This window comes from Hemitrygon akajei, chromosome 14, assembly GCF_048418815.1.
Source record: "Hemitrygon akajei chromosome 14, sHemAka1.3, whole genome shotgun sequence".
Taxonomy (NCBI): Eukaryota; Metazoa; Chordata; class Chondrichthyes; order Myliobatiformes; family Dasyatidae; genus Hemitrygon; species Hemitrygon akajei.
The window spans coordinates 51,579,249-51,595,326 of NC_133137.1; the positions used below are offsets into that span (position 1 = coordinate 51,579,249).

At 50.4% G+C, this 16,078-nt stretch overlaps 1 protein-coding gene across 1 annotated transcript in view; it reads right to left on the reverse strand.

Annotated features, from left to right (window-relative positions):
- The window catches only part of rassf8b (Ras association domain family member 8b), a 128,880-nt gene that overhangs the window by 98,731 nt on the left and 14,071 nt on the right, over positions 1 to 16,078 (reverse strand). The window lies entirely within an intron of this gene.

Consider the following 16,078-nt stretch of genomic DNA (forward strand, 5'->3'; position numbering starts at 1 on the left):
TGAGCAAATGGGACTGGCATGAATCGGCATCTTGGCTGACATGGACTGCTTGGACCAAGGGGCCTGTTTCTAGACTGTACAACTGCGATTCTAATATACATTGGAAAATTAACCTACCAACCACATCTTTGGGATGATGGTCACAGGGAAAATATGCAATCTCCACACAGACAGCATCAGAGGTCAGGTTTGAACCTGGGTCACTGGAGGTACCCAGGCAGCAGGGCCAAAGGGACTGTGCCTGTGCTGTCCCGTTCGATGTACCAGAACAATGTCTTGCATTTCAGTAACACCTGCCACAATCTCTGCCTCCAACGTTTTACAGATAAATAACATCTGAAATGTTTTTGCAGCCCCTGGAAACCCACCAGCCTACCTACAACCCTGTGAGGACCATCAGCTTTATCTTGAGGGCCTTTGGTTGGAGGACAACGTTGGCCAAAATAATGTGGACCTTTCACACCCACCTTCTTTCAAGAATCAAGATGGTTTAATGTCATTCCCTGTACGCAAGTGTAAAGGAGCACAAAATAATTGTTACTCTGGATCTGATGCAGCAAAAAAAACCCCCACAAAAATAATAACTAAAAGCACAATTCATATAAATGCACAAGACAGCCTATGATGGAATGTCCACAGAGTGATTCTAGGCACAGCAGTGTCTGTACACAAGGTGACTGACAGGAAATGGTAAAGTACTGGTGGTTGGGGGTCTGGAGAGTGGGTTAGTGGGTGGACATGTTGAGTAACCTGACTGGTGGGGAAAGTAATTGTTTTTGAGTCTGGTGGTCCTGGCATGGATGCCACTTTGCAGTGACCACGAGCCTTGGGTAGTCTAATTCTGCAGCCAAAGCACATTTGGTCCATAACCATATGCAATGCAGTGAAGGGTATGCCAGAGGAGAAGAGGCATGCCAAAAAAATCTCTGCAAACTTAGTCACAGAAACCGGGTGGCTTCAGCTTCCAGCGACCAGAAACCAATTCAACATGAATTAAAACGTGCTGAGAACTGCTTCTCGGCAGTTTCACACCACTTCTGAAAGTTCCTCCAAGTATCTCTGAGAAGGAGCTTGTCTTCAAAGTTGAAAATCTTAAGTAAATTTATTATCAAAGTACGTATATTTACCATCTACCATTTTGACATCCGTTTTCTTGCAGGAATTTCCAGGAAAATAAAGAAACATGATAGAATTTATTGAAAACTATACAAAAAAAAGACAGAAAAAACATCCAGCGCGTAGGAGAGAACAGATTGTGCTGATAATAAATTCAAAAAAAGTAAATAATACTTAGACCATGAGTTGTGGAGTCCTTGAATATGACTTTGGAGGTTCTGGATCAATGCACAGTTGAGGTGTGTGAATTAATCCACAACGGTTAAGGAGTCTGATAGTTGAGGAGCAATAACTGTTCCTGAACCCGGTGAAGAGAGACCCAAGGCTGCTGTACCTCCTGCATGAAGGGCTTAAGCACCTTTGGGTGGGGAGGTAGGGGAGGCGCTGCACAAAGACTGGCATCGTTCCCAATACTGCTCTCCTTTCAGATGCAGACCAAGAAATGACCGTGGCTGAGCACGCTGGGAAGACCCACTACAGCTCAGTAAAGGCTCTGCAAGGTGAAGTGCACATTTATGGTTGTTCATCTTGAGACCACCCTGCACTAACACAAGGAATGGACTACTTTTTCTTAGACTTCACGGACGACTTACCTAGAGTCCGATCCTTTGATCCTGACAGATAATGAGACTACCCTTGGAACCACTACTCCTACCAGCTTCCAAAACTCCCGGCCACCCATCAATCACACCCCTCCACAGCGATCAGATGCCCTCCACCTCTCTCGATTCCTCTGCACATCAGCCCTCCAAAACCCTGGTGCTAACCCGCCAATTACCCCAGCACAGACGTCAATCCCCAGACCACCAACTTGCCCAGCTCCTGTGGCGATTGCTGCACCGACATCAAACCCATCTCCACCAACCCCAACTCCCACCTTCCTGTCGCTTGCCTTGTTTAGCCAAGATTTAAGATTCAGTCAGGTTTTCACACGTGCACTGAAACATACAGTGAATTGAGTCCTTTGTGCTAACGACTAACACACACAAAGGTGTGCTGGGGGCAGCCTGCAAATGTCACCACACATTCTGGCGCAATGTCACAAACCCACAACAAAACGACAGCAAACTGAGGCCTGTTCCTCCCTCCCGCCCTTGCATATACACAGTCATCTAACCCCAGTCTTCTTCGGCCTCCAGTCTCCAGAGAACTCCAATTCTGATGCAGACAAACGTACACCAGATGTTTGACTACCCCAGTGGACTCACACAGATTTGAAAACACAGGGTTCCGGCTAATGGGACTTTCAATTCGTCCCCCCAGGCCTCAATTCCCAGCATCAATCACAAGAACCGCCGATCACCGAACGCCAGGCCTCAAACTCCAGTCTCAGTGTTTCACAAACCCAGGGGATCTTCAGACCTCATTCCTCCTGTCTACACGGAACTTTGACTCCAGAACCCACCAACAACTTGCTGACCTTGAGGGAGCCATCAGCCTTCTTCCAAACTGGTCAGGTGGTCTGACATCTGGCTGGACATCTGCACCCAGCCCACGTCCGTCTTTCTGTCCTTCGAATGCCAAGCAGAGACTTTAGACTCTGGCCTGTCCTCTAATTCCACCACATCCCTGTCCCCAAATCCCTAATTTGACTCCTAGCTCCACCTCTCTGTCCCCAAAACATCCCCACAAACCCAAAAGAGAGAAAAAACAAAAAAAAAATCTACAACTGAGCCACAACCTCAATGGACGTCTCAGCTCTTGCTGCTCATTTGTTGAATGACAGCTATTCCCCACCATACCACCCACCCCCAAATCCCTGGATGCAGACACAGTCCTGGGTATTTCTCGCTGCGGAAAAGGTAACATTTAGTCAGATATCCAGTGCCTCCAGTAATCACAAATTCTAGTGGGCGGCCCTGTTTGCTGGCTCCCTACTTGGGTGCACCAGAATCTCTCTCCTGTAATATTCTGGCATGCTGTTAAGTGTCATCCCTTGATGAATTATTCGGAATTCTTTAAAAAAAAATCACTGTTTAACATGCAGTCAAATAATCCTCAGCACCAGGGGTTATAGTCAGCTTGCTGACAACAAACTTGCCTCGACTGCATAGCTGCAATAAATAACTAATTCAACAGAGAGCATTTACACTGTATATCTAAACAGGCATGACCTCATTTTAAGTTAATTGTCCATCCACAGTATCAGGCTAATATATAATGGCTCTCGAACATTTTCAATGTTATCAATCAGTTTTGCAACTCGTCTTCCTCACACAATTAGGTAATACAGGAATACATGAAAGCAAGGGATCAGATCAAACCCCTGTTAGAACACAGTATCAGAGAACAGTACAGCACAGAAACAGGCCCTTTGGCCCATTTAGCCAATGCTGATCTGTTAATCTACCTGGTTCTAGCAACCTGCACCCTGGACCAAACCCTCCAGACCCCTCCCATCCATGCAACTATGTAAATTCCTCTTAAATGTTGGAATCAGACCCAAATCCAGCACTTCCACTGGCACCTCATTCCACACTCTCACCACCTCTGAAGGAATTGGGAGACCAGGCTTAACACCATGGGCTAACGTGAAATATCTGATGTCTTGTGACAGCAGTTCATTGCAGTACATAATAAAATACTATAAATTACAATAAGCAATGTATATATAAAAAAGTAAGCAGCACAAAAAGAGAGCAAGATAAAAGAAAATAGCAAGTGTTCATGGGCTCATTGGCCTTTCAGAAATCTGATGGTGGTTGAAACGTTGAGCGTGCGTCTTTGTGTTCCCGTACCTCCTCCTTGGTGGTGGCAATGAGAAGAGGGCGCATCCTGGGTGATGGGATACCTTAACGATGGATGCCACATTCTTGAGGCATCGCCTTTCAAAGCTCTCCTTGAGGGTGGAGAGGGTAGAGCCCTTGAAGGGGCTGGCTGAGTTTACAACTTTATGCAGCCTATACAGAACAACATTAGCTATCTTCCAATCCTCTGGCATCTCACCCCTGGCTAGGGACGTTTTAAATATTTGCTAGGGCCCTTGCAATTTCTGCACTTGCCCCCCACAAGGTCCAATGGGGCATCTCGCCAGGCCCTGGAGATTTATCCACCCTAGTTTGCCTCAAGACAGCAAACACTTCCTCCTCTGTAATCAGTACAGGGTCCACAACCTCGCTGCTGTTCTCTCACTTCTATACACTCTGTCCGTCTCCCGAGTAAAAACAGATGCAAAAAATCTCCCCCATCTCTTTCGGTTCCACGCATAGATGGTCACTGTTATCTTCAAGAGGGCAAATTTTGTCCCTTGCTATCATTTTGCACAATAGTGTATATCTGGACAAGCCTTCGAGAGTCCCCTTCACCATGTTTGCTAGAACAACCTCAGGCCTTCTTTTAAGCTTCTTCAGTTCCTTCTTAAGTGTTCTCTGGTAGTTCTTATATACCTCAAGTACCTCCATTCTTCCTTCCTGCCCATACTTGCTGAGTGCCTCCTCCTCCTTTTAACCAGGCCCTCAATCTCTCTCAAAAACCAAGGTTCCCCAAATTTGTCATCCTCGCCTTTTATTCTGACAGGAACATACAAACTCTGTACACTCACTATTTCCCTTCTGAAGGTCTCCCATTTACCATGCGCACTTTTGAATGAAAGCAACCTGTCCAAATCGACAATGGCCAGATCCTTTCTGATACTTTCAAAATTGACCTTCCTCCAAGTTGGAATCTCAACCCGAGAACCAGACCTATCCTTTTTCATAATAATATTGAAACTCGTGGCAGTACGATCACTAGATGCAAAGTGCTCCCCTACACAAACATCTGTCTTACATTACCTCATTCCCTGATAGACCTAGTACTGCACTCTCTCTATGTATTGATGAAGGAAACTTTGCTGAACACATTTGACAAATTCCACCCTGTCCAGCCCATTTACAGTATGGGAGTCCCAACCAATATGTTACCATACCATGGACGACAGTGGCTCTATTTGAGACACAATCTCAAGGTACCAAGCCTAAATCCTGAGGGACCAACATCAGAAAACATGATCAGGAAAGTTAAACAGGTTACATTAGAGCATAGAACAGTGAGCAGAATACAGGCCCTTCGGCATATATAAAAATTACCACTGACATCTTCCCTAAGCTTTCTTCCACTCACCTTAGAAGGATGTTTTCTGGTATTAGCCATTGCTGCCCTGGGTAAAAGTGACTGGTTGTCCACTGGTGATTCTCCTTCATGTCAAAGAAAAACACCCTAGCTCACTCAACCTTTCCTGATAAGACATGCGCTCTAATCCAGCATTCTGGTAAATCTCCTCTGCACCCTCTCTAATGCTCTTACATCCTTCCTGAAATGAGGCAACCAGAAATGAATGCAATACTCCAAGTTTGTCGCCAAAACCCAAGTAGTTTTCCAACCTGATGTGACATTCAAGGATTTTAAAAAATTTGCTCGCTGAAGATTTTGGTCCAGAACCCAAGGGACCAAGAAGGGTCGCTGCTTAGTGGCGGGTTTGGAGAGGCTCACAGATTTGACCAGAGGAGGACTGCAAATCGGCTTTCTGAAGGACAATGGTGAAATTGGTGGATTTTTAAACCACACTACAGCTTTTGTGTAGATTCCTATTGGCACCTGGGATTGGATACACATCCTCTGGATTCTGCCTCATGCAGTGGGGATGGCTTCATTTCACAGAGTATCAGGTACCTCGGCATACCGCTTACACAGTATGGGTGCTGCCACACCAGTTCTCACTGAACGAGGTCATGACAAATTGCAAGGAGCTCCAAAACGAGTGCAAACTAGGCTTTTTTGAAGGGACTCAGCACACATACACATCTCATTAAGGAGGAGAAACAGGAGCCTGAGGACACTCCATGTTTTAGGACCAGCCTCTTCCTCTGCACGAGTTTTCTGAATGGTCAGTGAACCCTGGAGCATCCAGACAGCAAAGATACATACACCAGGATGCTCTTTATTGATTACAGCTCAGAATTCAATACCATCATCCCCTCAAAACTAGTCAATAAGGTCCAAGATGTCAGACTCAAATACCTCCTTCTGCAACTGGATCCACGATTTGTAGGCCCCAGTCAGTTCAGATTGGCAACATCTCCCTCACAATCTCCATCAGCACAAGTGCACTACAAGGCTGAGTGCTCAGCTCCTTGATCCGACTGCGTGGCTAAGCAATGTGTGCCATATTCCAGTTTGCTGATGACACCATTCTTGTAGGGCGAATCAAAAGTGGTGACGAATTAGCGTATAGGAGGGAGACTGAAAATCTGGATGTGTAGTGCAGTAACAACCTTTCACTCAGTGTCAGCAAGACCAAGGAGCTGATTATTGACTTCAGGAGAAGGAAACCAGAGGTCCACGAGCCAGACATTGTCAGAGGATCAGAAGTGGAGAGGGTCAGCAACTTTAATTCCTTGGTGTTATTATTTCGGAGGACCTGTCCTGGGCTCAGCACACAAGTGCAATTGAGAAGAAAGCACAGCAGTGCCTCTACTTCCTTAGGCGTTAGCAGAGATTAGCCATGACATCTAAAACTTTGACAAACTTCTATGGATGTGTAGTGGAGAACATATTGACTGGCTGCATCACAGCCAGGTAGTGAATACCAACGCCCTTGAAAGGAAAATTCTACAATAAGTAGTGGATACAGCCCAGTCCATTACAGGTAAATCCCTCCCAAACATTGAGCACATAAAACACTGTTGCAGGAGAACAGCAACTCCAACTACTCAGGACAAGCTCTCTCTCACTGCTGGCATCAGGAAGAACTACCCAGGACAAGCTCTCTCTCACTGCTGGCATCAGGAAGAACTACCCAGGACAAGCTCTCTCTCACTGCTGGCATCAGGAAGAACTACCCTGGACAAGCTCTCTCTCACTGCTGGCATCAGGAAGAACTACCCAGGACAAGCTCTCTCTCACTGCTGGCATCAGGAAGAACTACCCAGGACAAGCTCTCTCTCACTGCTGGCATCAGGAAGAACTACCCTGGACAAGCTCTCTCTCACTGCTGGCATCAGGAACTACCCAGGACAAGCTCTCTCTCACTGCTGGTATCAGGAAGAACTACCCAGGACAAGCTCTCTCTCACTGCTGGCATCAGGAACTACCCAGGACAAGCTCTCTCTCACTGCTGGCATCAGGAAGAACTACCCAGGACAAGCTCTCTCTCACTGCTGGCATCAGGAAGAACTACCCAGGACAAGCTCTCTCTCACTGCTGGCATCAGGAAGAACTACCCAGGACAAGCTCTCTCTCACTGCTGGCATCAGGAACTACCCAGGACAAGCTCTCTCTCACTGCTGGTATCAGGAAGAACTACCCAGGACAAGCTCTCTCTCACTGCTGGTATCAGGAAGAACTACCCAGGACAAGCTCTCTCTCACTGCTGGTATCAGGAAGAACTACCCTGGACAAGCTCTCTCTCACTGCTGGCATCAGGAACTACCCAGGACAAGCTCTCTCTCACTGCTGGTATCAGGAAGAACTACCCAGGACAAGCTCTCTCTCACTGCTGGTATCAGGAAGAACTACCCAGGACAAGCTCTCTCTCACTGCTGGTATCAGGAAGAACTACCCAGGACAAGCTCTCTCTCACTGCTGGCATCAGGAAGAACTACCCAGGACAAGCTCTCTCTCACTGCTGGCATCAGGAAGAACTACCCAGGACAAGCTCTCTCTCACTGCTGGTATCAGGAAGAACTACCCAGGACAAGCTCTCTCTCACTGCTGGCATCAGGAACTACCCAGGACAAGCTCTCTCTCACTGCTGGTATCAGGAAGAACTACCCAGGACAAGCTCTCTCTCACTGCTGGCATCAGGAAGAGGTTACAAGAGTTTCAAGATTCAAGCCACCAGCTTTACAAACAGTTATTACCCCTCAACCATCAGGTTTTTGAACAAAGGGGATAACTTCACCTGGTCCATCACTGAAATGTTCCCACATCCAATGGACTCACTTTCAAGGATACTTCATCTGACGTTCTCGATATTTATTGTTTATTTATTATCATCATTTCTTTTTGCATTTGCAGTTTGTTGTCTTCTGCACTCTGGTTGAGAGTCCAAGTCTGATGATCACTCATTGATTCCGCTATAGTTACTACCCTATAGATTTGTTGAGTATGCCCACAAAAACAATGAACCTCTGAATTATATGTGGTGTCATAAATGTTCTTTGATAATAAGCTTCACTTTCAGCTTTGTACACCACCTATTTTTGTTCACTTTTTGCACTGATTATTTAGCTGTATAAATGTTTATTTCATAGATATATTTAAAATTAAACATAGAAACATAGAAAATCTATGCACAATACAGGCCCTTCGGCCCACAAAGTTGTGCTGAACATGTCCCTACCTCAGAAATTACTAGGCTTACCTATAAGCCTTCTATTTTACTAAGCTCCATGTACCTATCTAAAAGTCTCTTAAAAGACCCTATTGTATTCGCCTCCAGCACTGTTGCCAGCAGCCCATTCCACTCACTCACCACTCTCTGAGTAAAAAACTTAACCCCTGACATCTCCTCTGTACCTACTCCCCAGCACCTATGTCCTCTTGTGGCAACATTGCGGGCCGAAGGGCCTGTACTGTGTTGTAGCTTACTATGTTTTATGTTCTAACCATTTCAGCCCTGGGAAAAAGCCTCTGACTATCCACACGATCAATGCCTCCCATCATCTTGTACACCTCTATCAGGTCACCTCTCATCCACCTTCGCTCCAAGGAGAAAAGGCCAAGTTCACTCAACCTATTCTCATAAGGCATGCTCCCCAATCCAGGCAACATCCTTGTAAATCTCCTCTGCATCCTCTTCTATGGCTTCCATAACCTTCCTGTAGTGAGGCGACCAGAACTGAGCACAGTACTCCAAGTGGGGTCTGACCAGGGTCCTATATAGCTGCAACATTACCTCTCGGCTCCTAAATTCAATTCCATGATTGATGAAGGCCAATACACCATACGCCTTAGTTCAAATTAGTTCAAAAAGAGAGCAGAGAAAAAATATATTGAGATAGTGCACATGGGTTCATTATCTGTTCAGAAATCTGATTGCAGAGGTATACATCTCCTTTCCCTCCTATTTTTCTTTGCTCTTTTTGAAATATACATACACACACATATTGTTGTAATTTGTAGTTTTTTTTTGTATATTGCAATGAGCTGTAGCTGCAAAGTAAGAAATCTCGACATATGCTGGTGATATTAACCCCTGAATCTGCTTCTGACACACAGATGCTCAGTTAACCATCAGCACACATGGACACACTGCATTTTCCACACAGCCGGTCTAGTCCTGACCAACTTGTATGTTCATCCTGTGACCATGTGGGTTTCCTCTGGGTGCTCCAGTTTCCTCCCATATTCCAAAGTCGTATAGGTTGGTGTTAGTGGGCTGTGGGGCATGTTATGTTGCTGCCGGAAGCGCAGTACAGGTTAGCGTTAGTGGGCTGTGGGGCATGTTATGTTGCTGCCGGAAGCGCAGTACAGGTTAGCGTTAGTGGGCTGTGGGGCATGTTATGCTTCTGCCGGAAGCGCAGTACAGGTTAGCGTTAGTGGGCTGTGGGGCATGTTATGCTGCTGCCGGAAGCGCAGTACAGGTTAGCGTTAGTGGGCTGTGGGGCATGTTATGTTGCTGCCGGAAGCGCAGTACAGGTTAGCGTTAGTGGGCTGTGGGGCACGTCATGCTGCTGCCGGAAGCGCAGTACAGGTTAGCGTTAGTGGGCTGTGGGACATGTTATGTTGCTGCTGGAAGCGCAGTACAGGTTAGCGTTAGTGGGCTGTGGGACATGTTATGTTGCTGCCGGAAGCGCAGTACAGGTTAGCGTTAGTGGGCTGTGGGACATGTTATGTTGCTGCCGGAAGCGCAGTACAGGTTAGCGTTAGTGGGCTGTGGGACATGTTATGTTGCTGCCGGAAGCGCAGTACAGGTTAGCGTTAGTGGGCTGTGGGGCATGTTATGTTGCTGCCGGAAGCGCAGTACAGGTTAGCGTTAGTGGGCTGTGGGGCATGTTATGTTGCTGCCGGAAGCGCAGTACAGGTTAGCGTTAGTGGGCTGTGGGGCATGTTATGTTGCTGCCGGAAGCGCAGTACAGGTTAGCGTTAGTGGGCTGTGGGGCATGTTATGTTGCTGCCGGAAGCGCAGTACAGGTTAGCGTTAGTGGGCTGTGGGGCATGTCATGCTGCTGCCGGAAGCGCAGTACAGGTTAGCGTTAGTGGGCTGTGGGGCATGTTATGCTGCTGCCGGAAGCGCAGTACAGGTTAGCGTTAGTGGGCTGTGGGACATGTTATGTTGCTGCCGGAAGCGCAGTACAGGTTAGCGTTAGTGGGCTGTGGGGCATGTTATGCTGCTGCCGGAAGCGCAGTACAGGTTAGCGTTAGTGGGCTGTGGGGCATGTTATGTTGCTGCCGGAAGCGCAGTACAGGTTAGCGTTAGTGGGCTGTGGGGCATGTTATGTTGCTGCCGGAAGCGCAGTACAGGTTAGCGTTAGTAGGATGTGGGACATGTTATGTTGCTGCCGGAAGCGCAGTACAGGTTAGCGTTAATGGGCTGTGGGGCATGTTATGCTGCTGCCGGAAGCGCAGTACAGGTTAGCGTTAGTGGGCTGTGGGGCATGTTATGTTGCTGCCGGAAGCGCAGTACAGGTTAGCGTTAGTGGGCTGTGGGGCACGTCATGCTGCTGCCGGAAGCGCAGTACAGGTTAGCGTTAGTGGGCTGTGGGACATGTTATGTTGCTGCTGGAAGCGCAGTACAGGTTAGCGTTAGTGGGCTGTGGGACATGTTATGTTGCTGCCGGAAGCGCAGTACAGGTTAGCGTTAGTGGGCTGTGGGACATGTTATGTTGCTGCCGGAAGCGCAGTACAGGTTAGCGTTAGTGGGCTGTGGGACATGTTATGTTGCTGCCGGAAGCGCAGTACAGGTTAGCGTTAGTGGGCTGTGGGGCATGTCATGCTGCTGCCGGAAGCGCAGTACAGGTTAGCGTTAGTGGGCTGTGGGACATGTTATGTTGCTGCTGGAAGCGCAGTACAGGTTAGCGTTAGTGGGCTGTGGGACATGTTATGTTGCTGCTGGAAGCGCAGTACAGGTTAGCGTTAGTGGGCTGTGGGACATGTTATGCTGCTGCCGGAAGCGCAGTACAGGTTAGCGTTAGTGGGCTGTGGGGCATGTTATGTTGCTGCCGGAAGCGCAGTACAGGTTAGCGTTAGTGGGCTGTGGGACATGTTATGTTGCTGCCGGAAGCGCAGTACAGGTTAGCGTTAGTGGGCTGTGGGGCATGTTATGTTGCTGCCGGAAGCGCAGTACAGGTTAGCGTTAGTGGGCTGTGGGGCATGTTATGTTGCTGCCGGAAGCGCAGTACAGGTTAGCGTTAGTGGGCTGTGGGGCACGTCATGCTGCTGCCGGAAGCGCAGTACAGGTTAGCGTTAGTGGGCTGTGGGACATGTTATGTTGCTGCTGGAAGCGCAGTACAGGTTAGCGTTAGTGGGCTGTGGGACATGTTATGTTGCTGCCGGAAGCGCAGTACAGGTTAGCGTTAGTGGGCTGTGGGACATGTTATGTTGCTGCCGGAAGCGCAGTACAGGTTAGCGTTAGTGGGCTGTGGGACATGTTATGTTGCTGCCGGAAGCGCAGTACAGGTTAGCGTTAGTGGGCTGTGGGGCATGTCATGCTGCTGCCGGAAGCGCAGTACAGGTTAGCGTTAGTGGGCTGTGGGACATGTTATGTTGCTGCTGGAAGCGCAGTACAGGTTAGCGTTAGTGGGCTGTGGGACATGTTATGTTGCTGCTGGAAGCGCAGTACAGGTTAGCGTTAGTGGGCTGTGGGACATGTTATGCTGCTGCCGGAAGCGCAGTACAGGTTAGCGTTAGTGGGCTGTGGGGCATGTTATGTTGCTGCCGGAAGCGCAGTACAGGTTAGCGTTAGTGGGCTGTGGGACATGTTATGTTGCTGCCGGAAGCGCAGTACAGGTTAGCGTTAGTGGGCTGTGGGGCATGTTATGTTGCTGCCGGAAGCGCAGTACAGGTTAGCGTTAGTGGGCTGTGGGGCATGTTATGTTGCTGCCGGAAGCGCAGTACAGGTTAGCGTTAGTGGGCTGTGGGGCATGTCATGCTGCTGCCGGAAGCGCAGTACAGGTTAGCGTTAGTGGGCTGTGGGGCATGTTATGTTGATGCCGGAAGCGCAGTACAGGTTAGCGTTAGTGGGCTGTGGGGCATGTTATGCTGCTGCCGGAAGCGCAGTACAGGTTAGCGTTAGTGGGCTGTGGGGCATGTTATGCTGCTGCCGGAAGCGCAGTACAGGTTAGCGTTAGTGGGCTGTGGGACATGTTATGCTGCTGCCGGAAGCGCAGTACAGGTTAGCGTTAGTGGGCTGTGGGGCATGTTATGTTGCTGCCGGAAGCGCAGTACAGGTTAGCGTTAGTGGGCTGTGGGGCATGTTATGCTGCTGCCGGAAGCGCAGTACAGGTTAGCGTTAGTGGGCTGTGGGACATGTTATGCTGCTGCCGGAAGCGCAGTACAGGTTAGCGTTAGTGGGCTGTGGGGCATGTTATGCTGCTGCCGGAAGCGCAGTACAGGTTAGCGTTAGTGGGCTGTGGGGCATGTTATGCTGCTGCCGGAAGCGCAGTACAGGTTAGCGTTAGTGGGCTGTGGGGCATGTTATGCTGCTGCCGGAAGCGCAGTACAGGTTAGCGTTAGTGGGCTGTGGGGCATGTTATGCTGCTGCCGGAAGCGCAGTACAGGTTAGCGTTAGTGGGCTGTGGGGCATGTTATGTTGCTGCCGGAAGCGCAGTACAGGTTAGCGTTAGTGGGCTGTGGGGCATGTTATGCTGCTGCCGGAAGCGCAGTACAGGTTAGCGTTAGTGGGCTGTTGGGCATGTTATGTTGCTGCCGGAAGCGCAGTACAGGTTAGCGTTAGTGGGCTGTGGGACATGTTATGCTGCTGCCGGAAGCGCAGTACAGGTTAGCGTTAGTGGGCTGTGGGGCATGTTATGTTGCTGCCGGAAGCGCAGTACAGGTTAGCGTTAGTGGGCTGTGGGACATGTTATGCTGCTGCCGGAAGCGCAGTACAGGTTAGCGTTAGTGGGCTGTGGGGCACGTCATGCTGCTGCCGGAAGCGCAGTACAGTTTAGCGTTAGTGGGCTGTGGGGCATGTTATGCTGCTGCCGGAAGCGCAGTACAGGTTAGCGTTAGTGGGCTGTGGGGCATGTTATGCTGCTGCCGGAAGCGCAGTACAGGTTAGCGTTAGTGGGCTGTGGGGCATGTTATGTTGCTGCCGGAAGCGCAGTACAGGTTAGCGTTAGTGGGCTGTGGGGCATGTTATGTTGCTGCCGGAAGCGCAGTACAGGTTAGTGTTAGTGGGCTGTGGGACATGTTATGCTGCTGCCGGAAGCGCAGTACAGGTTAGCGTTAGTGGGCTGTGGGGCACGTCATGCTGCTGCCGGAAGCGCAGTACAGGTTAGCGTTAGTGGGCTGTGGGGCATGTTATGCTGCTGCCGGAAGCGCAGTACAGGTTAGCGTTAGTGGGCTGTGGGGCACGTCATGCTGCTGCCGGAAGCGCAGTACAGGTTAGCGTTAGTGGGCTGTGTGGCATGTTATGCTGCTGCCGGAAGCGCAGTACAGGTTAGCGTTAGTGGGCTGTGGGGCATGTTATGCTGCTGCCGGAAGCGCAGTGCAGGTTAAGCGCAGTACAGGTTAGCGTTAGTGGGCTGTGGGACATGTTATGTTGCTGCCGGAAGCGCAGTACAGGTTAGCGTTAGTGGGCTGTGGGGCATGTTATGCTGCTGCCGGAAGCGCAGTACAGGTTAGCGTTAGTGGGCTGTGGGGCATGTTATGCTGCTGCCGGAAGCGCAGTGCAGGTTAGCGTTAGTGGGCTGTGGGGCATGTTATGTTGCTGCCGGAAGCGCAGTACAGGTTAGCGTTAGTGGGCTGTGGGGCATGTTATGCAGCTGCCGGAAGCGCAGTACAGGTTAGCGTTAGTGGGCTGTGGGGCATGTTATGCTGCTGCCGGAAGCGCAGTACAGGTTAGCGTTAGTGGGCTGTGGGGCATGTCATGCTGCTGCCGGAAGCGCAGTACAGGTTAGCGTTAGTGGGCTGTGGGGCATGTTATGTTGATGCCGGAAGCGCAGTACAGGTTAGCGTTAGTGGGCTGTGGGGCATGTTATGCTGCTGCCGGAAGCGCAGTACAGGTTAGCGTTAGTGGGCTGTGGGGCATGTTATGCTGCTGCCGGAAGCGCAGTACAGGTTAGCGTTAGTGGGCTGTGGGACATGTTATGCTGCTGCCGGAAGCGCAGTACAGGTTAGCGTTAGTGGGCTGTGGGGCATGTTATGTTGCTGCCGGAAGCGCAGTACAGGTTAGCGTTAGTGGGCTGTGGGGCATGTTATGCTGCTGCCGGAAGCGCAGTACAGGTTAGCGTTAGTGGGCTGTGGGACATGTTATGCTGCTGCCGGAAGCGCAGTACAGGTTAGCGTTAGTGGGCTGTGGGGCATGTTTTGCTGCTGCCGGAAGCGCAGTACAGGTTAGCGTTAGTGGGCTGTGGGGCATGTTATGCTGCTGCCGGAAGCGCAGTACAGGTTAGCGTTAGTGGGCTGTGGGGCATGTTATGCTGCTGCCGGAAGCGCAGTACAGGTTAGCGTTAGTGGGCTGTGGGGCATGTTATGCTGCTGCCGGAAGCGCAGTACAGGTTAGCGTTAGTGGGCTGTGGGGCATGTTATGTTGCTGCCGGAAGCGCAGTACAGGTTAGCGTTAGTGGGCTGTGGGGCATGTTATGCTGCTGCCGGAAGCGCAGTACAGGTTAGCGTTAGTGGGCTGTTGGGCATGTTATGTTGCTGCCGGAAGCGCAGTACAGGTTAGCGTTAGTGGGCTGTGGGACATGTTATGCTGCTGCCGGAAGCGCAGTACAGGTTAGCGTTAGTGGGCTGTGGGGCATGTTATGTTGCTGCCGGAAGCGCAGTACAGGTTAGCGTTAGTGGGCTGTGGGACATGTTATGCTGCTGCCGGAAGCGCAGTACAGGTTAGCGTTAGTGGGCTGTGGGGCACGTCATGCTGCTGCCGGAAGCGCAGTACAGTTTAGCGTTAGTGGGCTGTGGGGCATGTTATGCTGCTGCCGGAAGCGCAGTACAGGTTAGCGTTAGTGGGCTGTGGGGCATGTTATGCTGCTGCCGGAAGCGCAGTACAGGTTAGCGTTAGTGGGCTGTGGGGCATGTTATGTTGCTGCCGGAAGCGCAGTACAGGTTAGCGTTAGTGGGCTGTGGGGCATGTTATGTTGCTGCCGGAAGCGCAGTACAGGTTAGCGTTAGTGGGCTGTGGGACATGTTATGCTGCTGCCGGAAGCGCAGTACAGGTTAGCGTTAGTGGGCTGTGGGGCACGTCATGCTGCTGCCGGAAGCGCAGTACAGGTTAGCGTTAGTGGGCTGTGGGGCATGTTATGCTGCTGCCGGAAGCGCAGTACAGGTTAGCGTTAGTGGGCTGTGGGGCACGTCATGCTGCTGCCGGAAGCGCAGTACAGGTTAGCGTTAGTGGGCTGTGTGGCATGTTATGCTGCTGCCGGAAGCGCAGTACAGGTTAGCGTTAGTGGGCTGTGGGGCATGTTATGCTGCTGCCGGAAGCGCAGTGCAGGTTAAGCGCAGTACAGGTTAGCGTTAGTGGGCTGTGGGACATGTTATGTTGCTGCCGGAAGCGCAGTACAGGTTAGCGTTAGTGGGCTGTGGGGCATGTTATGCTGCTGCCGGAAGCGCAGTACAGGTTAGCGTTAGTGGGCTGTGGGGCATGTTATGCTGCTGCCGGAAGCGCAGTGCAGGTTAGCGTTAGTGGGCTGTGGGGCATGTTATGTTGCTGCCGGAAGCGCAGTACAGGTTAGCGTTAGTGGGCTGTGGGGCATGTTATGCAGCTGCCGGAAGCGCAGTACAGGTTAGCGTTAGTGGGCTGTGGGGCATGTTATGCTGCTGCCGGAAGCGCAGTACAGGTTAGCGTTAGTGGGCTGTGGGGCATGTTATGTTGCTGCCG